The sequence below is a fragment of the Ursus arctos genome, chromosome X (assembly GCF_023065955.2).
Source record: "Ursus arctos isolate Adak ecotype North America chromosome X, UrsArc2.0, whole genome shotgun sequence".
NCBI classification, from domain to species: Eukaryota; Metazoa; Chordata; class Mammalia; order Carnivora; family Ursidae; genus Ursus; species Ursus arctos.
The window spans coordinates 39722003-39734567 of NC_079873.1; the positions used below are offsets into that span (position 1 = coordinate 39722003).

At 42.2% G+C, this 12565-nt stretch overlaps 1 protein-coding gene across 1 annotated transcript in view; it reads left to right on the forward strand.

Moving 5' to 3' along the window:
* The window catches only part of ZNF157 (zinc finger protein 157), a 35468-nt gene that overhangs the window by 5617 nt on the left and 17286 nt on the right, over positions 1–12565 (forward strand). The window lies entirely within an intron of this gene.

The window sequence follows — 12565 nt, forward strand, 5'->3', positions numbered from 1 at the left end:
AGCAGGCAGAGGGAGAGGAAGAGGCAGACTCCCCACTGAGCAGGGATCCCGATGTGGGACTCGATCCCAGGACCCTGGGAATGTGACCTGAGCCAAAGGCAGATGCTTAACTGGCTGAGCCATGCAGTCTCCCTGTTCCTGTCTATTCCTATTTCCATTCCTATTTTTTGCAGAATGAGTGTTGAATTTTCTTAAATTTCTTTTTTACATTGGTGGGTATGATCATGTGATTAAAAAAAAAACCCTGTTAATGTGGTGAATTCCATGGATTGATTTTTGAACATGGAACCTGTCTTGCATTCCTGGAATAAACCCCGGTTGCTCATGGTGTAGCATTACTATCTGGTGGAATTATATTTGCTAATATTTTGTCCAGAATTTTTGCCTCTATGCTCATGAGGGATATTGCTATGTAGTTTTCTTTTTTTATACAATGCTTGTCTGATTTTGTAAGCAGGGAATGTGTTAGTTTCATGTGGCTGCTGCAACAAATGTCCACAACCTTGGTGGCTTAAAACAACAGAAATGTATTCTCTCGTAGTTCTGGAGGCCTTCAGTCCAAAATCAGTATCTCTGGGCCAAAGTCAAGGGTATTTTTTTGTTTGTTTGTTTTTAAGATTTTATTATTTATTTAACAGAGAGAGAGAGACAGCAAGAGAGGGAACGCAAGCAGGGGGAGTGGGAGAGGAAGAAGCAGGCTCCCAGCGGAGCAGAGAGCCCGATGCGGGGCTCGATCCCAGGACCCTGGGATCACGCCCCGAGCCGATGGCAGACGCGTAATGACTGAGCCACCCAGGTGCCCCAAAAGTCAAGGTTTTGGCAGGGCTGTACTCCCTCCAGAGCCTTTAGGGGAGAATCTGTTCCTTGCCTCTTCTAGCTCCTGGGGGGTTGCAGCTATTTCCTGGCTTCATCATTCCGTTCTTACGGCCCGCATCTTCAAATCTCTCTCTGTTCTGTCTTCACGGCACTGCCTTCCGAGTGTGGGTGTCCAATTTTCTTTTGCCTCCCTCTTATCAGGATCCATGTGATTGCTTCTAGGAGCCACCTGGAGAATTCAGGACACTCCTCTCATCTCAAGATCCTTAATCCCATCGGCAAAGACCCTTTTGTTCCTGCCATGTAAAGTCGATATTCACAGGTTGCCAGGATTAGGATGTGGATATCTTTGGGAGCCCCTTTTTAGCCTGTTACAAGTAAATACTAGTTTTGTAGAGTGAATTAGGGAAAGTTATCTCCTCTTCTTTTTTTCCGGTAAGAGGTTTTGTAATTGGTGTTAATTCTTTATAAGAATTTGGTAAAATTCTCCTGGAAAACCATCTGGGCCAGAGCTTGATTGATTGACTTCTTTTTTGGTGAGTTTTAAATTATGGATTAAATTTCCTTAGTAGTGCTAGGGCTGTTCAAATTATCTATTTCATAGCAGGCAGTTTGTTTTAGTTGGCGTTTTTGTTAAAGAATGAGTGTATTTTGGGGCACCTGGGTGGCTCCGTCCGTGAAGCGTCTGCCTTCAGCTCAGGACATGATCCCAGGGTCCTGAGATCGAGCCCCGCATCGGGCTCCCTGCTCAGTGGGAAGCCTGCTTCTCCCTCTCCTGCTCTGCCTGTTTGTGTTCCCTCTCTCATTGTCTCTCTCTGTCAAATAAATAAATAAAATCTTTAAAAAAAAAGGTAATATAATTCTTAAAAAAAAAAAAAGAAGAGAAGTAAAGTCTATTGTATTTACCCATATTTTTGTTTCCCATGTTCTTTCTTCTTTTGTGGTGTTGCAAGGTCCCTTCTTCTATCTTTCATTTTCTGTTTAGGGAACTTCCTTTAGCCATTCTTTTAGGGTAGTTTTGCTGGGCACAAATTCTATTAGTTTTTTTTTTTTTCATCTGAGAATGTCTTGGTTTCTCCTTCATTCCTGAAGGATATTTTCATTGTTGACAGTTCTGTCCTTTCAGCTGGAAAATGTGGTGCTACCTGCTATGGCCTCTGTGGTTTCTGATGTGAGCTCTGCTTCACTCAAATTGTTTTCTGTATGTAAGGCGCCATTTCTCTCTCATGGCTTTCCTTATGCATATTTTAAATCTTTGGTTTTCAAAAGCTTAACAATATGTCTTGGTGTGGATTTTTTTGCTTTTATCCTGTTTGTGGTTTTTTTCTGTACTTCAGTCTGTAAATTTATTTTTATTTATTCATTATTTTTTTAAAATTTTATTTTTAAGTAATTTCTGCACCCAACGTAGGGCTCAAACTCACAACCCCAAGATCAAGAGTTGCATGCTCTTCTGACTGAGCCAGCCAGGTGCCCCTGTAAATTTATGTTTTGCCAAATTGGGACATTTTTAGCCATTATTTCTTCATGTACTTTTTTTCCTTTTTTAAAAAATTTAAATTAAGGGGCACCTGGGTGGCACAGTCGTTAAACGTCTGCCTTTGGCTCAGGGCGTGATCCCGGCCTTCTGGGATCGAGCCCCACATCAGGCTCCTCCGCTGGGAGCCTGCTTCTTCCTCTCCCACTCCCCCTGCTTGTGTTCCCTCTCTCGCTGGCTGTCTCTCTCTCTGTCAAATAAATAAATAAAATATTAAAAAAAAATTTAAATTAAAGTTAGTTAACATATAGTGTATTATTAGGTTCAGGGTAGAGTTAAGTGATTAATCAGTTGTGTATAATACCTAGTGCTCGTTTCATCAATTGTCCTCCTTAATGCCTACTACCTAATCACCCCATCCTTCTACCCACCTCCTCTCCAGCAACCCTCAGTTTGTTCCCTCTAGTTAAGAGTCTCTTACAGGGATGCCTGGGTGGCTCAGTTGGTTGGGCATCTGCCTTCAGTTCAGGTCATGATCTCGGGGTCTTAGGATCGAGCCCCGCATGAGCAGGGAGCCCACTTCTCCCTCTGCCTGCCACTCCCTCTGCTTTGCTCTCTCTCTTTCTGACAAATAAGTAAATAAAATCTTTAAAAAAATAGTTCAACTTAAAAAAAAGTCTCTTAGAGTTTGTCTTTCTCTCCATTTTTATCGTATTTTCTTTTTCTTTTCCTTCCCCTATGTTTATCTGTTTTATTTCTTAAATTCCACATATGAGTGAAATCATACGGTTCTTCTCTTCCGCTGACTTATTTTTCTTACATAATACACTCTAGTTCCATCCACGTCATTGCAGATGGCAAGATTTCATTCTGTTTTATGGCTGAGTAATATTCCATTGTGTATATATACCACATTTTCTGTATTCATTCATACATCAGTGGACATCTGGGCTCTTTCCATAGTTTGGCTGTTGTGGACGTTGCTGCTATAAACATTGGGGTGCAGGTGCCCCTTCAAATCACTATTTCTGTATCCTTTGGATAAATACCCAGTAGTGCAATTGCCAGGTTGTAGGGTAGCTCTATTTTTAACTTTTTGAGGAACCTCCATACTGTTTTCCAGAGTGGCTGCACCAGCTTGCATTCCCACCAACAGTATAAGAGGGCTCCCCTTTCTCCACATCCTCTCCAACATCTGTTGTTTCCTGAGTTGTTAATTTAAGGCCTGTCTTCTTTCTTTTCTCCTTCCTGTTTTCTGACGGCATGATGTTGGTTCTTTCGTTGTAGATCCTTGAGGTACTTTTTTCCTCCGGTCAGTTTCGTCTCTGCTGTTCAGATTGGGTAATTTCTGTTCCCCCTGTTCTGTTTTGGGGGCCATCCATTGAATTTTTCTAATTTTAGTTATTGCATTTTTCAGGTCTGAAATTTCCATTTGGGTCTTCCTTATGTCTTCTGTTTTTTTTCCTTGTGATGGCTGATTCAACGTCTTTGTTGGATAACTTTCTGTTATCTCAGTCTTGGTACCGATTGATTTTTTTTTCATTCAGTTTGAGATTTTTCTGGTTTTTGATGTGAGTGATTATCTGTTGAAACCTAGGTATTTTTGATATTATTTTATGAGAATCTTGTTCTTATTCAAACTGTTGTATCTGGCTTCCTCTAATTTCAGTACAGCTGGGGTAGCAAGGGTACCATCTCATTACTGCCATGTCGGGGAGTAAGTCCAGGTTTCCCATTTGGCTTCCGTTGAGCCCAAGGTGGAGAGCTCATTACTTCTGGACAGGGGTGGAGTTTTTTGTTTTTTTTTTTTTAAAGATTTTATTTATTTATTTGACAGAGAGAGACACACAGAGAGAGGGAACACAGGCAGGGGGAGTGAGAGAGGGAGAAGCAGGTTTCCTGCTAAGCAAGGAGCCCAATGTGGGGCTCGATCCCAGGACCCTGGGATCGTGACCTGAGCCGAAGGCAGACGCTTAACGACTGCGCCCCCCCAGGCGCCCAGAGGTGGAGTTCTAGCTTTCCATTGTGTCTTCCCTCATACCTTCCGGGGGGGAGGGTGTTCGCCTCCTTAGCAGTGGAGAAAGTCCTGACTCCCCACTAGACCTTCTCTGATACGACTCCAGCAGGCTGGAGGAAGGATGCCTCGTTACTGCTGATTTGGGATGGAAGTCTAGTCTCCCCATGGTTTCTCGACCGAGAACACTGAGTGAGGAGGCTCGTTACTGCCCAGGAGAGATGAGCCTTAGCTCCCTACTTTGTCTTTTTTGAGACAAGCACCCCAGTGTTGTAGGGGGAATAGCACTTCGTTAGAGCCAGACAGAAGTGGAGGTATATGCTCCCCCCTTGGCTTCTGCTGATGGGATGGAGTTGAGACCCACGGGTTTTTTGTTTTTGTCCTTTTTCATGATACTTGGCTGGAATAAGGTGGTTATCACTTTAAAGTTTTCTTGCTAGGTTGTCCCTTTCCTGGTCCTTTGACCAGATAAAGCAGACTTTCTTAGAGCTCTTTCTGCTGTGCCCATTGGCATTGTTGGTTTGCTGGCTTCTCCAGCACCTAGTCTGGGATATACGAGGTAAAAAGAAAACTCAAGGGACTCACTGCTGTGTTGTTCCTAGGTGTTTAAGTCCCCTGCTGCTCTGCCTGATCTCCAAGTGGCACCGTCTTCTCTTCTCCGTTTTACTGTATTTTGTGAATTAAATTTATTTTATTATGAGCCAGATATGGAGCAGCACAGGTAGGAAAGAGCTATTATTTTTGACTACTAAAATATATTGTATTTATTTAAGTTCTTAATTCGACTATAGTTGACACACAGTGTTACCCAAGTTTCAGGTGTACAACATCGTGGTTTGACAAACTTACACATTATGTTATGTTCACCACAAGTGTAGCTGCCATTATGCTGTGGCTTCGACTCCCGTGGTTTATTTGTTTTATAACCGGAGGCCTGTATCACCCATTCCCCTTCACCCATTTTGCCCATTCCCCCACCCCCTCCCTTTGGTAACCATCGGTTTGTTTCCTGTATTTATAAGTGTGATTCTGCTTTTTTAAAAAATTCATTTAGTTTTTTTTTTTTAACGATTTTATTTATTTATTCGACAGAGATAGAGACAGCCAGTGAGAGAGGGAACACAAGCAGGGGGAGTGGGAGAGAAAGAAGCAGGCTCATAGCGGAAGAGCCTGATGTGGGGCTCAATCCTGTAACGCCGGGATCATGCCCTGAGCCGAAGGCAGACGCTTAACCGCTGTGCCACCCAGGCACCCCCATTTAGTTTTTTTTTTTTTATTTTTAGAGTCCACATATGAGTGAAATCACATGATATTTGTCCTTCTCACTCTGACTTGTTTCACTTAACCTAATACCTTCTAGGGCCATCCGTGTCACAAATGGCACAGTATCATCCTTTTTGATGACTGTGTAATATTTCATTATATATACACCACATCTTTATTCATTCATCTATCGGTGATCACTTGGGCTGCTTCCGTGTCTTGGCTGATGTAAGTAATGCTGCAGTGAACATAGGGCTGCAGATGTCTTTTCAAAGTAGCGTTTTCATTTTCTTTGGGTAAATACCCTGTAGTGGAATTACTGGATCACATGGCATTTCTATTTCAAAAAATTTTTTTCTAATTAGGCTCCATGCCCAATGTGGGGGTTGAACTCATGACCCTGAGATCAAGAGTTGTATGCTTGGGGCACCTGGGTGGCTCAGTCGGCTAAGCGTCTGCCTTTGGCTCAGGGCGTGATCCCAGGGTCCTGGGATCGAGCCCCACATCGGGCTCCCTGCTCGGCGGGAAGCCTGCTTCTCTCTCTCCCACTCCCCCTGCTTGTGTTCCCTCTCTCGCTGTCTCTCTCTCTGTCAAATAAATAAAATCTTAAAAAAAAAAAAAAAAGGAGGTCTTGGGGACCTGGATGGCCTAGTGGGCTCAGTCAGTAGAGCATGCAACTCTTGATCTTGGGGTTGTAAGTTTGAGTCCCATGTTGGGTGTAAAGATTACTTAAAAAAAAAAAGATCTTGGGACACCTGGGTGGCTCAGTCGGTGAAGTGTCTGCCTTTGGCTCAGGTCATGATCCCAGGGTCCTGGGATGGAGCCCCACATCAGGTTCCCTGCTCCGTGGAGAGCCTGCTTCTCCCTCTCCCGCTCCCCCTGCTTGTGCTCTCTTTCTCTTTGTGTCAAATAAACAAATAAAAATCTTTAAAAAAAACACAGAGCTCATATTCATTTCAGATTAAAATTACAGAACTTTTACTTTGATATTTCTTTATGTATCTGTTTTGGTGGAGAGGTCATAATGACATTAACATAATTTACTTTTTGGGTTTTCCTGTAATATAGAAAATAATGGGAGGATAAAGTAAAACTAAGAAGAATGATTGCCTTTTCTTAAAAAAAGAAACTTTGGGAGTGTTACGTAAATATTTTTCCATGTCGAGAGAGTTTTCTACATAATTTTCATGGTTACGTAGCATTCCATCCTTTGAGCATCTGCGGTGGCAGTAGGTTTTCATTAAATAACACTTTGGTGGTGAAATTCCTCGATTTATGTCTTTATGCACATCCATGATTATTTCTTAAAGACATTTTTCTAGAAATTGAATTTTTGTGTCACGGGAGAAGGATCACTAAGTTGTAAGGAATTCAGTGGATGACAGTGAAATGTCTTCCTCGTCATACTCGACATGGTCATTATTAGGAGGCTGATGATTTGGGGCCATGCATGGCAACTTCTTCCTTGCTGGCACTCCACCCCACCCCAACTCTTCCTTCCCAGATCTTCCAAAGAGGAGTTAGAAGTGACCACATCCCCAGTCAGTTTTTATTTGTTCATTTATTTACTTGTTGCTTTTGTTTTCCTGTGGTTTTTAGGAAGCTTCTAAGTATAAGTAGGTAAGTATTAGGATAAAAAAGGGAGTAAAAAGAGGAAAATAGAAACATAAGTTTTAGAATGTAGGCATGCGGGTGGACAGTCCTGCACAGCTAGATACTTTGAAGTCCAGGTTGATCTCTGATATTTTGGGAAGACAGAGTAAGAAGTGCAATCAGACACATGGACTACAAGATCTCCATAAAGAAATCAATAACTCCTCCATAGTAAAGATTTCCTGATACTTGAGGGTCAAGAAATCTTTTGATCGATCTTCATATGGATGACGGAAACGGTGTCTTCGATTACAACCTCCTCATACATGCTGTCACGGCTCTTCTGTGGCTGTTTTGCTTTTTGAAAAGAGTTTTCATTCGGTGTTTGTGATTAAAACCTACACGAGTAGCTTGCAGTTGATGAGTGATAAGAGAAAGGCTAAAACATAGATTATCATCTCATCAGTTAATTAAAATGCATCTGATCCCAAAGCAGGTTACTCAGCAACATACCAGTTACTTTGTCCTGGCTTAAGAGTTTTAGAGCAAAATCCTTCTAAGCAAGACATGCCATCTAAGAGCATAGTGATACTGGGTATATGAAATACTACGTAAGAAAGCTGATGGAAGGGGTGGCGCCTGGGTGGCTCAGTCTGTTAGGCGTCTGCCTTTGGCGCAGGTCATGATCCCATGACCGGCATCGGGCTCCCTGCTCAGCAGGGAGTCTGCTTGTCCCTTTCCCTCTGCCCCTCCCCCTGGCTTGTACTCACTCTCTCTCTCTCTCTGTGTCTCTCATTCACTCTCTCTCTCTTTCTCAAATAAATAGATAATAACATCTTTAAAAAAATAAAAGAAAGCTGATGGGAGTTACTTGTGCCGGACCTTTAGACTTTTAAGGCTTCTGACAGTTGGTTATTTATCTTTTGACTTTCCAAGTTAGAATGTTACCCCACCCCAGGCGAATATATAGATTATGGGTTACAGGTTATAGAATCTTTTTTTAAATTAATGTATAATTAACATACAATGTTATATTAGTTTCAGATGTACAACATATTTTTTTAAAGATTTTTTAAAAAATTTATCTATTTGACAGAAAGAGAGGCAGTGAGAGAGGGAACAGAAGCAGGGGGAGTGGCAGAGGGAGAAGCAGGCTTCCCACTGAGCAGGAAGCCTGATGCAGGACTCTATCCCAGGACCCTGGGATCATGACCTGAGCCGAAGGCAGACGCTTAACCGACTGAGCCACCCAGGCGCCCCAGGTGTACGACATATTGATTCAGCAATTCTGTATATTACTCAGTGTTCACCAACTGAGTGACTAAGTGTAGTCACTGTCACCATACGTTATTATTACAGTATTATTAAGTATATTCCCTATGCTGTACTTTACTTTTTTATTTATTTTTTTTAAAGATTTTATTTATTTATTCGACGAGATAGAGACAGCCAGCGAGAGAGGGAACACAAGCAGGGGGAGTGGGAGAGGAAGACGCAGGCTCCTAGCAGAGGAGCCTGATGTGGGGCTCGATCCCATAACGCCGGGATCACGCCCTGAGCCGAAGGCAGACGCTTAACCACTGTGCCACCCAGGCGCCCCTGTACTTTACTTTTTTAAAAAAAGATTTATTTATTTATTTGAGAGAGTGTGTGTGCGTACAAACAGGGGGAGGGGCAGAGGAAGAGGGACAGAAAGAATGTCAAGCAGACTCACCTCTGTGTGCAGAGCCCGACACAGGGCTCTATCTCACGATCCTGAGATCATGACCCGAGCCAAAATCAAGAGTCGAGCACTTAACCGACTGAGCCACCCAGGCACCCCCCCATGCTATACTTTTCATCTGTGTGACTTATTTATTTTATAATTGGAAGTTTCTACCTCTTAATCCCCTTTACCTATTTTGCTCATTCCCCGGCCCACCTACACTCTGGCAGCCACCAGTTTGTTCTCTGTTTATGAGTCTGTTTGTTTTGTTTTTTAGATTCCATGTATAAGTGAAATCATATGGTTCTTGTCTTTCTCTGTCTGACTTATTTCACTTAACATAATACCTTCGAGGTCCATCTGTGTTGTCCTAGATGGAAAGGGCTCGTTCTTTCTTAGGGCTGAGCAATATTCCATTGTGTGTATGTGTCTTCTTTATCCATTCATCTATGGATGGACACTGGGGTTGCTTCTGTGGCTTGGCTATTGTAAATAATGGTGCAATAAACGTAAGGGTGCAGTTATCTTTTCAAATTAGTGTTTTCATTTTCTTTGGGCAAATACCCAGTAGAGGAATTACTAGATCATATGGTATTTCTATTTCTAATGTTTTAGAGTATCTCCATACTGTTTTCCACAGTATGTGCTTGTACCAATTTACATTCCCATTAATGGTGCACTAGGGTTTCTTTTTCTCCATATCCTTGACAACACTTGTCATTTCTTTTCTTTTTGGTGCTAGCCGTTCTGATGGGTGTGAGGTGGTGTCTCATTGTGGTTTTGATTTGCATTTCCTTGATGATGAATGATGTTGAGGATCTTTTCATGTGTCTGTTGGCTATTTGTCTGTCTTCTTTTGGAAAATGTCTATTTAGGTTCTCTGCCCATTTTTTATTTTATTTTTTTATTTTTAAAAGATTATATTTATTTGAAAGGGAGCTAAAGAGAGAGAGAGTGAGAGTGGGCACACAGGCAGGGGGCGGAGAGGGAGAAGCAGGCTCCCGCAGGGAGCCCAATGTGGGGCTTGATCCCAGGACCTGAGCCGAAGGCAGATACTTGACTGACTGAGCCACCCAAGTGCCCCACTCTGCCCATTTATTTATTTATTTATTTGACAGAGATAGAGACAGCCAGCGAGAGAGGGAACACAAGCAGGGCGAGTGGGAGAGGAAGAAGCAGGCTCATAGTGGAGGAGCCTGATGTGGGGCTCGATCCCATAACGCCGGGATCACGCCCTGAGCCAAAGGCAGACGCTCAACCGCTGTGCCACCCAGGCGCCCCCACTCTGCCCATTTTTTAATCAGATTTTTTTTAGTGTTGAGTTGTATAAGTTCTTTATGTATTTTGCATATTAACCCCTTATCATATATCATTTTCAGATATCTTCTCTCATTCAATAGGTTGCCTTTTCATTTTGTTGTTGGTTTTCTTTGCCGTGCAGAAGCTTTTTGTTTTGACACATGAAAAAATGTTCAAAATCATTAGTCATCAGGGAAATTCAAATCAAAACCACATTGAGATACCACCTTATGCCAGTTAGAATGGCAAAAATAGACAAGACAGGAAACAACAATTGTTGGAGAGGATGTGGAGAAAGGGGATCCCTCCTACATTGTTGGTGGGAATGCAAGCTGGTACAGCCACTCTGGAAAACAGTGTGGAGGTCCCTTGAAAAGTTAAAAATTGAGCTACCCTATGACCCAGCCATTGCACTACTGGATGTTTTCCCCAAAGATACAGACGTAGTGAAGAGAAGGGCCATATGCACCCCAATGTTCATAGCAGCATTGTCCACAATAGCTAAATCGTGGAAGGAGCCGGGATGCCCTTCAACAGATGACTGGATTAAGAAGATGTGGTCCATATATACAATGGAGTATTACTCAGCCATCAGAAAGAACGAGTTCTCAACATTTGCTGCAACATGGACGGCACTGGAGGAGATAATGCTAAGTGAAATAAGTCAAGCAGAGAAAGACAATTATCATATGGTTTCACTCATTTATGGAACATAAGAAGTAGGAAGATCGGTAGGAGAAGAAAGGGAAGAAGAAAGAGGAGGGGTAAACAGAAGGGGGAATGAAGCATGAGAGACTATGGACTCTGGGAAACAAACTGAGATCGTCAGAGGGGAGGGGGTGGGGGAATGGGATAGACCGGTGATGGGTAGTGAGGAGGGCACGTATTGCATGGTGCACTGGGTGTTATACGCAAGTTATGAATCATGGAACTTTACATCAAAAACTAGGGATGTACTGTATGGTGACTAACATAACATAATAAAAAAATATTATAAAAAAAAGAAGCTTTTTGTTTCGGTGTAGCCCCAGCAGTTTTGTTTTGTTTCCCTTGCCTGAGGAACATATCCATAAATATGTTGCTAAGGGTGATGGCCAAGAAATTATTGCCTGTGGTTTATTTTAGGAGTTGTATGGTTTCAGGTCTTACATTTCGGTCTTTAATCCATTTTGAGTTTATTTTTTTGAATGGTGTAAAAAGTAGTCCAGTTGCATTCTTTTGCGTATAGCTGTCCAGTTTTCCCAGCACCATTTGTTGAAGAGACTGTCTTTTTCCCATTGTATATTATTCCTCCCTTGTTGTATATTAACTGACATATATGTGTGGGTTTGTTTCTGGGCTCTCTGTCCTGTTCTACTGATCTCTGTGTTCTAACTCACGCCCACTAAACAGGATTAAAGAAACACTTGAAAATGTAGATTAGTTGGGAAACATAAAGCAATCCTACTTCCCCAATAGAATTTTTTATTAAGTTTTTATTTACATTCCAGTTAACATACAGTACAAAATTTGTTTCAGGTGTACAATTTAGTAATTCAACACTTACATATAATATCCAGTGCTCATCACAACAAGTGCCCTCCTTAATTCCCCCAGGAGAATTTTAGTTGAATTAAATGATAAGAGAAACAACGATTAGCGTACACATTGTCCTAGTCTCAGTACATCTGTTGAGTAGAATTTGCATTCCAAGTGTTTCCGTCTTCACCATCATCTTCAGTGCTTGATCTATTACCCTTCCCTTTTTAAGTCTTTCCCTTGCTTTTCTGACACTGTCGTGGCTGGTCGTTTTTTGGTTTTTTTGTGAGTTGCTGTATGGTGCCACCTTGAGCGTTCGGATGACGTTGTCAGATATGTCTGTACAGGTAGTCAGTATCCAATTGCTAATCAATATCCAGATGACAAGTCATGGATACAGAAGTACTGTACCCAGCAGTGTCCAAATGTCTCCATCGGAAGAGTGTACCGTAGATGTAGTTGGTCTTTCTGGATGTTCAGCAAACTGCCATGCTTTTTCCCTGTTCGCGTCCAGAGGAAACTGATTTATAAAGGGAGAACCATCAGGAAGACAGGATTGAGTTATTGCAATAGTGCTTCTTTGTCTTGCATAGTAAGATTCATTCTTGAGCTTCTGGGCCTATGGCAACACTTCTAGCCTCTGCAAAGCCTGCAGCGGGCCCATTGGTCTCTACTTCTGGGCCCACGCTTGCATTCTGAGGCACCTGGCGCTCTACCTTTTAAGTCATTCTTCCTTTTTTTCTTGCAGAGTAGCACACATTTTACAGCGAGGTAGTTCCATCAGCTGGTTTCCTACCTATAAAATTTTGGAAGTCCGGCAGCCTTGTGTCGCTTTTTACATGTTTAGCAGTTTATTAAAGGATATGATAAAGTAAACAAA